This window comes from Macrotis lagotis, chromosome X, assembly GCF_037893015.1.
Source record: "Macrotis lagotis isolate mMagLag1 chromosome X, bilby.v1.9.chrom.fasta, whole genome shotgun sequence".
Taxonomy (NCBI): Eukaryota; Metazoa; Chordata; class Mammalia; order Peramelemorphia; family Peramelidae; genus Macrotis; species Macrotis lagotis.
The window spans coordinates 533,778,081-533,789,436 of record NC_133666.1 but is presented as its reverse complement, the minus strand read 5'-3'; positions in this window follow the sequence as shown (position 1 = coordinate 533,789,436).

The window sequence follows — 11,356 nt, the reverse complement described above, 5'->3', positions numbered from 1 at the left end:
TTTCTTCAAGTATTTGATGGGCTATCATTATGGAAAAGGGATTAGGCTCATTTTATTTAGATAATGACTATAGATCTGGGGACAGCATGAGAAAATTGCAGAGGGGAAGATTTTTTCTCCATATAAGGAATAACTTCCTACCAATTATCATCATCCAAAAATGGATTGAGCTGCCTCAAGAGAGAGTGAGTTCCCCATTATTAGAAGTCATCAAGCAGAAGTAAGATGATCATTTGGCAGAGAGGTTGGAGAGGGGTTTCCTGTTTCCTTGTGGGTCAGACTGGATGGCTTCAACCCTCACATTCTAAGATTCTATACCTCACCCATCAGACATCTCAAAGTGGAATGAGTTGCTCTATGAGGTAGTAAGTTCCCCATGACTGAATGTCTTCAAGAGAGAGCTGAATGAGCATTTGTCAGAGATGAGACAGCATGGCAAAGGTCATGAGACAGGGAATCTGAAGTCAGGAAGACTTGAGCCCAAAACCTTCTTCAGACTCCTACTACCCATGTGATCTTAGACATGTCAGTTAATCTCTCTGTGCCTCAGGTATCTCCTCTCTAAAATGAGGGAGTTGGATTTGATAGCCTCTAAGGACCCACCCACCACTTATGTTGTATGTTGTAGAGAGCTGTAAAACATTCCTAGGATAGAGCTATAAGTGTAGAGAGATTATCAAGCCCAGCCCCTCATTTTTCACAAAAGGAAACTAATGCTCAAAAGGATTGTTGTTGTTGCTGCTACTGCTGCTCCTTCATTTTCGAAGAGGACCAATGATAAGGGGATGGGTCTTGACTTGCAGGTGAATTGCTTTTAAGTAAGACAGAGCTGTGCAAAGTCATCAGGATCATTCTCTTCTCCAGAATCATCTGAGCCCCAAAAGATTAGTTATTTACCAAGGTCCCAGATCAAACTTCTGGAGGCAAGATTATCCCCCAATGTCTGCACTGCTTCTTCCTTGCTCACATCAGCCCCGTCTGGAGTTATTTCTCAGGGAAATGACTACTGGAGGATCTGAGTTCTTCTTATGGAGGTATCCAAGCAAAGGCTAGTGACCACTTGTCATTCTTGGTCAGGTTTTATGCAGACTGGCTGGCCTTTGAGCAAGGAGAGCATTTACTGCTTCCTGCGGCAATCAATTCCACTTCGGAATAATTCTTAATCACTAGGGAGTGTTTCTTCCTGCTTAGAAGAAATCTGCCTCTCCACACCTGCCAGCGATTGCTCCCTAGTTCTTCTTTGAGGATAGGCAGAGTGAATTTAATTCCTAAATTTACCTTTCTTTGTATCTCTAGTGGTGACATGGTGCCTGGCATAATAAATGCTTGTTGGGTTGACTTCCTCATGACAACAGTCCTTTAGACATTGAGTTGTTGGGTTTCCCCATGTCTTCTCTCTCCTATTAATCATCATCAGAAGCATATTAAATGACCTCAAAAACCTTTCATCATCCCAGTTGATCTTTTCTGAACACTTTCCAGCTTATCATTGTTCTTCCAGAAATAAATTACCCAGAACAGAACACAATTCTCCAACTATATTCTGCCTATGGCAGAATAGAACTGAATTGTCACCCCTCTCTAAGTGTTGCATATATCATTAATTTGGGAGCCACCACATTACACTATTAATTCTTACTGCTCTTAGATTCCACTCAGACTGCCAAATCTTTTTCAGACTAATTGCTGCCTAGCCACAGCTCCCTCATCTTGTACTGGAAAGGTGATTTGGGGAAACTCAAGATTTGATAGTTATCCTAATAAGCTTATCTTCTTAGATTTGGCCCAATATTCTAGCCTGTCAAGATCTTTTATGAATCCTTATTCTATCATCCAATATGCCAACTGCCCCACTCAATTTTAAGTCACATGCAAATTTGATAATTCTGTTACTTATAGCCTTATCCAAATCAATGACAAGGATAGTACAGTGGAAAGAAGGTTAAAACTGAAGTCTAGAAGATTCCAATTGGAATCCTGGTCCTGCCTTGGGTACTTGGGTAAATTATTTAACCTCCTTGGACCTCAGTTTCCTCAACTGAAAAATGAGAGGTTGGAGTAGATGATCTAACAGTTCTAAATCAAAGAATCTATATTTAAAAGCACAATTTTTGTTGCTCAAACTTGTCTTGGAAAAGCTACTAGAGTAGTTTGTCATTTCCTTCTTCAACTCATTTTACAGATGAGGAAACTGAGGCAAGTTAAGTGACTCGCCCAGGATCACAGAGCCAGTAAGTGTCTGAGGCTGGATTTGAATTTCAGGCTTGGCTTTCTCTCTCTCCACTGTACCACTTAGCTATCCAAAGAGTACAATGCTAAACACATGTCTGGAATACTCCAAAAGAAACTTTCTTTCCAAGTTGATATCAAATCATTAATAATTACTCCTTGGAAAATAATTTCAAAACCATCTGATTTTACTTTTGTTAGCCTCCTCTCCATCTTTTCCACAAAAGTAATATATAAGATTCTTGACAGTTGCTTTGTTAAAACTGTGGGTATACTACAACTGCTATATTTCCCTGATCCACCAATTTAGTAATTTTTTTTAAAAAGTTGGAGTGAAGGAGGGGGAAACAGATAAGACTTGTCCCTATTTAAAGACTCAAATGAGGTTTCACAAAGGTGGATCTGATATGTTTCCCATCTCTGATACCACAGGCAGGGAGATGCCAGGGATTGACCAGGGGAAGCCCTTGTTGTACAAACAGGGGGCATGGAAGTTTTCAGAAGTTTCCAGAAAAGAACAGGAAGGAGGGGGTTGGGTGGGTCTCCAGACAGAATCAACCTGCCCTAACGGAGAACAGACAACAAAACAATCACAGCCAAAAAAAAAAAAACCTCAGGATTTTTATGCTTAAATATGACCTATTCTTGATGAAACCATGATGTTAACTAGCCATCCCTTCAGTTCAATTCAACAACCATTTGTTAAGCTATTTTTAAGGCACTGTGCTAAATAATGGAAAGCCAAAAACATGATGAAAGGCAATCCTTCTCTTATTTTCTACTAGATGGGGATAAGAGGTTGCAGAATTAAACTCAGATTCAGTGGACTATGACTTACAGAAGCTGGCCCTTGAAAGAACTCTTTCAAAACTGGGACAATGGTTGCCCTTTCCCAATCCTGCAGTACTTCTCCCATTTTCTACACTTTTTCAGATACCAATGACACTAGTTGAACCATTTCTTTTAATGTATAATTCATCTGAACCAGGCAACTTGGACTTCTCAAGAGTTGGCTCTGTGTTCTCTGTCTACCTATTTGTCTTGGGTATCAACTCTTTATCAATGATTTTTTATCTTGACCTTTCCAATTTAGCAAATGCCAAATAAGCATTATTTTTGCCTTCTCTACATCATCATTTATTGTCATATTTTCCTCCCCTGATATAAAATATACTTTCTTTGATACTCCTCTTCTACTCCAGGAAAGAGCAAAAGCCAAAAAAAAAAAAAACCCCAAAACATTGTGACTATTTAGCCTTAGCTTTCCTCACCAGCTCTAGACCCTTATGAACTAGAGTCTTCCTAACTCTATTAAATACTGGGCCATTCTTGAACATTCTATCTCTTTTAGCCTATTCCAGATTTTATTTATTGCACATAGCTTTTTTTAGTCCAAGTTGGTTGGTGAGTTCTCTGTGCATCCACATCGTTCTCTTTTGGCAGTTCCCTTTTTCTTAATCATCATTGAAATTTTTCTCTTTATCTCTTCATAATTTTATTCTCAGGAACTTATGCTGAATTCAGTTATAGAATTTTAGACCATAGGGTCCTATTTGTCCTTTCTTTGAACCCTTTGAAATCTATTCTTCCAAAATCCAAGGTGCATATTGCATTACAGCTGACTCTCCTTTCCTTTGATATAAATTTGAAAATGAAGCAGTTACTTCTCCCCAGGGTTCCTATCTTTTCCACATCAGCAACCAGATCCTCCTGGTTGGTTGGTGAGAATCATATATAGAATAAAATTTATCCTTGTTAGTTCCGCCACCTTATGAAGGATGAAATGTTCACTACTGTGAATAAAGAATAGCTGCATCTGCTTTTATGTAATCAGAATCTTAGAATCAACTAATTGAACAATTGGAAAAGATTTCAGGGGCCATCTATTCTAATTCAAACCCAAAAGGAATCCTAGAATATATCTGAAAAATGGTCTTTCAACCTCTGCTTGAACTCCCAAAATGGGGAGCCCACCATATCTCAAGGCAGCTCACTGCACCTTGTGACAATTCTGTTCAAATTCTAATTGAGTTTTCTAGAAATCAAGCCTAAATTTGTCACTTTTTCTCTTTCCATATTTTGTTCCTGTTTCTGCCCTCTGGAGCAGCCTAATCTACTTTCATATGACAACTTAAAATAAAATAGAATAGTTTCCATGTTCCTCTAAATCTTCCCTTCTTCAAGTTAAACAAAATTGACCCTCATGATAAGGATGCAAGGACTCCAGCATCCTGGTTGCATTCAGTTGAATACTCCCCAATTTATCTATGTCCTTAAATATTGTCCAGAACTGAACACAATACCCTAATTAAGCTCTGCTGAGAGCAGAGAACTGAGGGGCTATCCCCTCCTTATTCCTGGAAGCTAGTCCTGTTTCAATGCAGCCCCAAATCATATTGACCTTATGGGTTACCATACCACATTACTGATTCATATTGAGCTTGTGGTCCCCTGGAACCCCCAGTTCTTTTTGAGACAATGCTTTCTAGCCACGTCCTTCCCATCACCTATTTCCATATATTGTACTTATGAAGTTGATTATTTGTGCCCATGCTTAAAATGTTTACTTTTATCCCCTCCCTGGTCTTGTGGTAGTTCCCATTTTCCATGTTCTTTCAAATATCACTGACAGTAGCTTGTTGATCATACCTGTCTGTTCTTTCAGTGAGATTGTAATTCATTTTCATGAATTCATTGAGGGCAATTAGGTCTTCCTTATAATCCCCTTACTTTCTTGAGTATCAATTCTCTATTAATGATTTTTCCCTCCTATATTAGTATAAAGATCTTTCTCTTTTTACAGAAACTTTTTTTAAATTTGAGGCTTTTCTCTATTGTTAGTATCATTCCATCCACCCTAAAAGAGGTTCTTTTCCTTCTTTGAACATTTTTCTCCTTTTATGATTTTTAAAAAATCCCTTTTGCTGTCTTTAGTTTCTCTTACAAACTCCATTTCACTCTAATCCTCACTGAGGATTACTTAGACAGTTTTTGTAGAAACTCTTTTTAAAATTTTATTTTATTTTTAATTTATGGAACAAAACAAGCATTTCCATAACAAAGTTGAACAAAAGATGATTGCACATAAAATAATAAATCTATCTTGCAATTTCTTTTAAGTATATAATAAAATTATCATATAATTTTTTTTCTTTTTTGTTCTTCTACCTACTCCCTTCATCCTTGCTCTTTTGATGGAGAGAGAATTCTTCCAATTGATTTCCATATTATCAAAATTTCACTATCCCTATTTTCTCACTATGAAAGTATTTTCAGTTTGATAGAGCAGACAGAAGTTTGTGTTCTTTGGAAAAGCTTTCAAAAACACCAGGTCAGGAGCAGTAGGTGGCACAGTTGATGGAGCACCAGCCCTGGAGTTAGGAGGACCTAAATTCAAATCTATGCTCAGATGCTTAATACTTACTTAGCTGTGTGACCTTAGGCAAGTCACTTAATCCCATTGTCTTGCAAAAATGAAACAAACAAAAACACAAGCTCCTTCCATGATAGAATGAAGCATCAAAGAAGAACTTTTTAATTTTTCTAATGCAGACTTGTTTTTTACAACTTTATATGTCTTCAGTTTCCTCACCTGAAACAATGATAGGATCTTACTAAATGACCTCCAAGGTTCTTCCCAGCTCCATATCTCTGACATATGAGTCTATAAAAATCAAAATAGAGGAAAATTCAGGACCAATTTTTAAACAAAACAGGTAATATTAAAAAAAACAAATTATTCCACTATTTCAAGAAGTCCACAATTTCATCAAAATAAGTATATCTCCCACTGAAACAGATTGCAAATATTTTAATACTTAATAAGAGATTTAATGAACAACTTGAATAAAAAAAATCAGCACCATATGCCTAGCATCTAGGTGACAAGGCTCTCTGAAATTGGAATCATAGGATCACAAATTTAAAATTTGAAGGTATATCAAAAGCCACCTAATTCAACCCTTTTCTCTTACTTACCAAAAGTCATGTTAACAAGATACAGAAACAAGATTCAAAACTAGGACACCAACTTCAACACTCCAACAGGAACATTCTCTCTATTGCATCCTTCTGTCTTCAGAGACTTTGGTCTTCAGACGATGGTGCGTACTAGATCTATACTTGAAGCTTTATCCAGTTTGGTAGCCCCTTTCCTTGTAACCCATTAATAAAATTTTCAGTAAACCTAAACCACCCCTCCTCCCCACAACAGGACTTTAAAAAGGAATATATAAATTTCCAATATTCAGACAAGACGTCATAATGAAAATAATAGAATAAGCCACTTTTACCCTTGAAAAATGTGACAACAATTTAATGGTTTGGGGTCTTTTATTCATAAATAAAGAAAGAAAGGGCCCTCAAATCTCTGAGTCTGGGAGTTCCAGAGAGTCATGATACTCACTCACCAGTACTAGAATATTGATGAGTAATCTCTCCTAAGTAATACATTGATATTCTAATGAAGGTCTTCAGTAGACAATGTGTAAACCATGCAAGGGACAGCTAGGTGATGCAATGAACAGTCCTAGAGTCAAGAAGACCTGATTTCAAATCCAGACTCAAACAATAATTATGTGAGCCTGGGCAAGTCACTTAACCCTGTTCCCTCCGTTTTCTCATCTGCAAAATGAGCTGAAGAAGAAAATGACAAACTACTCCAATATCTTTGCCAAAGAATTGGATATGGCTGAAATGAACAATACCAACAAGCCCAGAAAGACTGATAGTGGAAGTTTCAGACCTTGAAGAATGTTGGATGCTACACCACCTAAGGAATTGCCAAGGTACCCCTTCCCTATAGCTCTGTCATTATGAAGGAAAGTGAAGAAAGAAAATATTCCACAGTCTGGTGGCATTAGGAGCAGAGTTTGAAGGCATATTTAAGTTGCAATGGGTTGTAACTTTGAATTCATCAAGATAAGTTTCAGATCAGGATGACCCCAGGGTCCCTTATTACTGATTTCAAGATTTCTGTCATTTTTCAGTTGTGCCCTACTCTTTGTGATCTCATTTGGGATTTTCTTGACAAAAATACTGGAGTGCTTACCTTTCCTTTCCACTCATTTTACATATAAGGAAATTAAGGTCAAAAGGGTTAGGTGACTTGCCCAGAATCACACAGCTAGTAAATATTTGAACTCAGAGTTTTACTGACTCTAGGCCGGGTACTCTCTCCACTGCACCAGATGCTTCAGGGCAAAGAGAGGATAGGATTTCATAGTTAGAATATTTAGTCTAAGCCTCTCATTTTATAGATGAGAAGGCATCAAGATTTTATAGACAGTAAGGATGACTACATATGTAGAGCTTTTAAGGGACCTTGGAGGCTATCTAATCTAATAAATGAGAGTGGGATTTGAAATCTTCTGTTTTCAGATTTCATATCTTTCTTCGTTATGATGGATCTGCATAGGATTTAGCTTTTTATCCTTCTGACAGAATCCAAGATAAAAACTGAAGAAGAAGACACTCCAGATGAGGTGGGGTGAAACAAAAGAGGACAGAATTTCAGTTCAATTTTTATAAAGATTTCCTTTCCTTTCTCTCATTTCTGTCTGAGGAAAATCCATTGCCTCTCATTATCATCACACCTGCAGAGCCCTCTCAGTGACCCTTCCAGATTCAGAAGTAACTGTCAAGCTCTAACTGAACAAGGATATTTTGTTGTGATCACTTTTCAGATCTCTTCGGGATTTTCTTCACAGAGACAATGGAGAGGTTTGTCATTTCCTTCTCTAACTCAACTGTCAGATAAGGAAACTGAGACAAAAGGGTAAAGTGACTTGTCCAGGGTCACATAACTAGTCAGCGTCTGAGGACAGATTTGAACTTATGAAGAGGAATCTTCCTAACTCCAGGCCTAGTTATCCACTGTACCACCCAGCTGCTAGAAAATAAGACATGCCTGGCTCCTATTCCTAGCTGGAGGGTGTCTAGGGATGGAAAGGATGAGAGGGAAAAGAAATCCCCATGTAGGGGCAGCTAGATGGCCCAGTAAATAGAGCACTGACCCTGGAGCCAGAAGGACCTGAGTTCAAATCCAACCTCAGATACTTAATAATTACTTAGCTATGTATCTTGGACAAGTCACTAAACTCTATTGCCTTGGGAAGAAAGAAAGAAAGAAAGAAAGAAAGAAAGAAAGAAAGAAAGAAAGAAAGAAAGAAAGAAAGAAAGAAAGAAAGGAAGGAAGGAAGAAAGAAGAAAGAAATCTCTGCATAACCATCCTACTAAATATGCCTCTGAGGTCCCTCTCCATAATCCCATTTGTCCCCAAGGGACAAGATGCACATTTTATCAGTAACCTTTTGTTTTCTTTCTAAGGAGACAATGAGCCTCCTATTGTCATATTCCAAAAGTCAAAATAGATCATTTTTCAGGGTCTGTTTTCCAACCAAAAATGTAATCACATCATTAATTTGGAAAGTCCATGAACAATTCTTCTCCCTTGACTTCTGGTCCTGAGAACCTAGATAATTCCTTTCCCTTCCACCTACCTCTTTGAGTAACTCTCTTCCCGATTCAACCCCACACCCCTTTAAAAGATCATTCCCTGGGGGGGGGGGGGGGAGTCATAGACCTTAACGTTATTAATACTTTAGTAGTGTTCATGAAAAGCATCTTGGCATGGCAACTGGAGATCTGACCTTAATCACAAAAGGCCTGGGTTCAAGCCCATCTCTGTCTGTGTGGCTCTGAGTAAATCATTTAACCTTTCAAAGCCCTGGGCAATACTTCAAGACTAATAGAGAAGGTGCTGATCTGCATTGGGAAGGAGCATCTCCCTTGGTCTCCCTTATCCTGAAGAAATCACATTATATACATATATAATATCTGAGATTATGTACATATATAATAGCAAGAATCATATTAATACTGAAAAATTTGGTGTGATCTTGTATAGGCTGGTATTTGTGCTTCCCACAAAATGGAAGGGGAGAGGAAATGAAAGCAAATCATTTGGAAAGGGAAGGGGGAAATAATGAATAGTAATGGGGAAATATGTTATGTTATTGTTCTGCTATAATGCACAAATTACACCCCTAAAAAAGGTAGAATCCTACAAAACGTCCCCCAGAAATAAGTATTCTCAGCTCATTGGCTTTCATCAGAAATAGAAGTGGCAGAATGGTAGAGTGGGCAGAGCACTGGACCAGGAGACCTGGGTCCTAGTCCTTCCTATTCTACCAAGCAGCTGTGTGGTCTTGAGCATTGGATCTTTCTGGGCCTCTTTTTCCCCTTGTAAGTATGGTGGAAGTCCCCTTTCTTTAAACACTAAAATAACACTGGCTGGCCACCTGACTCTCCTGCTATTTTGTTCTCTGACTGTCTCTTATCCTAGAAACAGCTAAGTCCACTGAGATGAGTGGCACCAGAAGATCTGAGCCTGGAGAGTGAACATTTGCTGCCTCAACCCATTTTGCTTTCAACCACCTTATCTCTCAGGGCCTGAATTCTCATCACCAACATCTGACCTAGTTTTCCCAAGTTCCTTTATCCTTGCCCTCAGAGGAGACTAACAATTTTTCTTACCATATCTCCATGTTCCTCAAAAGCAGAACCTCCCCCCTTTGGTATTTTAAGAGATTTATTAGAAAGTACTACACATGGAGATTCAATTTTAAAAAATGGAGAGAGAAAGGGGCATATAATGAGTTAAATCTCTCATTAAATTTTTATTTATTATATTTATTATTATTATTTATTATTATTATATCTCCCATCTGCTCTATCTCTATAACCTCCAGACCCTACTCCACCTCCACCCCAGGCACTGTTATTTGACTTACTGTATACTCATATCTGAATCTTGCCAGCCACCCCAACACTACACCTTTAGGATTTGGAAGGCCTTTTCATCCTCCCTGCACCTGAACTTTCATTTATATATTATTTTCCTCAATTAGAGTTTGACCTCTTTAATAATTAATAGTATTTATATAGTACTTTAAAATTTATAATATGCTTTACAAATATCTCATTTGATCCTCCAAACCATGGGAGAGAAGTACTATTACTATCTTCATTTTGCAGATGAGAATAATGAGACTGACAGCAGTTAAGTGACTTAGCACAGTGCAAACAAGTCATATAGTAAGCCCTTAGTAAATTTTATTTTTCATTTAAGTATTAAAGTCACCAGGGTTCTTTTTATTTCATTCTGATCTTACATACCATCCACAGGATCTAGACTTTATCCTTAACTCCTTTTCCAATTCTTCTGAGTATCCTTCTATTCAGGCTCACAATGATGTCTGCTGAGTTGGGGGTTTTTTTTGTTTGTTTGTTTTTACCATGCCTTTGATTGGACTAGCTGCCTTAGCCTTGAAGCTTCTTTGGTCTTCAATGATGGGGAGAGAACTCTAGGGACTGAAAGAATCCTTCTACTCTCTTCCCAAAACTAGATCTTCCAAAAGATTCCTCTCCCTTAACTTCTGATCATGAAGACCATGAGTTCCTTTTCCTTTCACCCATCTGTTTGAATCTTAGTAAGACTTCCCAATTCAGATCCCAGAGCGGTCCCATGGTGACCCTGGATTTCAGACTGGAGCTTTTACATTATTCTTCTGAGGGGTCTTCAAATTCTGGCTCCTGGAACTTGCTAGTTCCCCTTTCAATCTCTTCCTCTCCCTAGTCAGTCCACCTGAAACACATTTCTTCAAAATTTTGAAACACTATAATGTGGAAAAGGGATATGATTAATTCTGATTGACGCCAGTAGGGTAGAAATAGGAACAGTAAGTAAAAGATGAAGAGGCAAATGTAAACTAAATGTCAGGAGTTTTGGTCATTTATGGGTTCCCATCTCATTGGAAGTCTTTGAGAAGAGGGTGGATGAACCCTTGTTGGAAGCCTCATAGTAGAGCTTCCTTTTCAGGAATGGGTTGGATTCAAGAAGAGATTTCTTCCAACATCAAAATTCTATAATTCCAACATTCCTAACTGGTTCCTTTGAAGGACAAAGGAATATCATTTGTATGTCCTGATGCTCTGAAGGTTCAAACTCTATATCCCATACCCTAGTTCTTGTCCTTAGGCCAAGTTCAACTTGATACTTAATAGAATTACCTCTTCTCTCAGACAACTGGTTCTCAAGGTCTACATTTGCACGTTCTGATGGTGC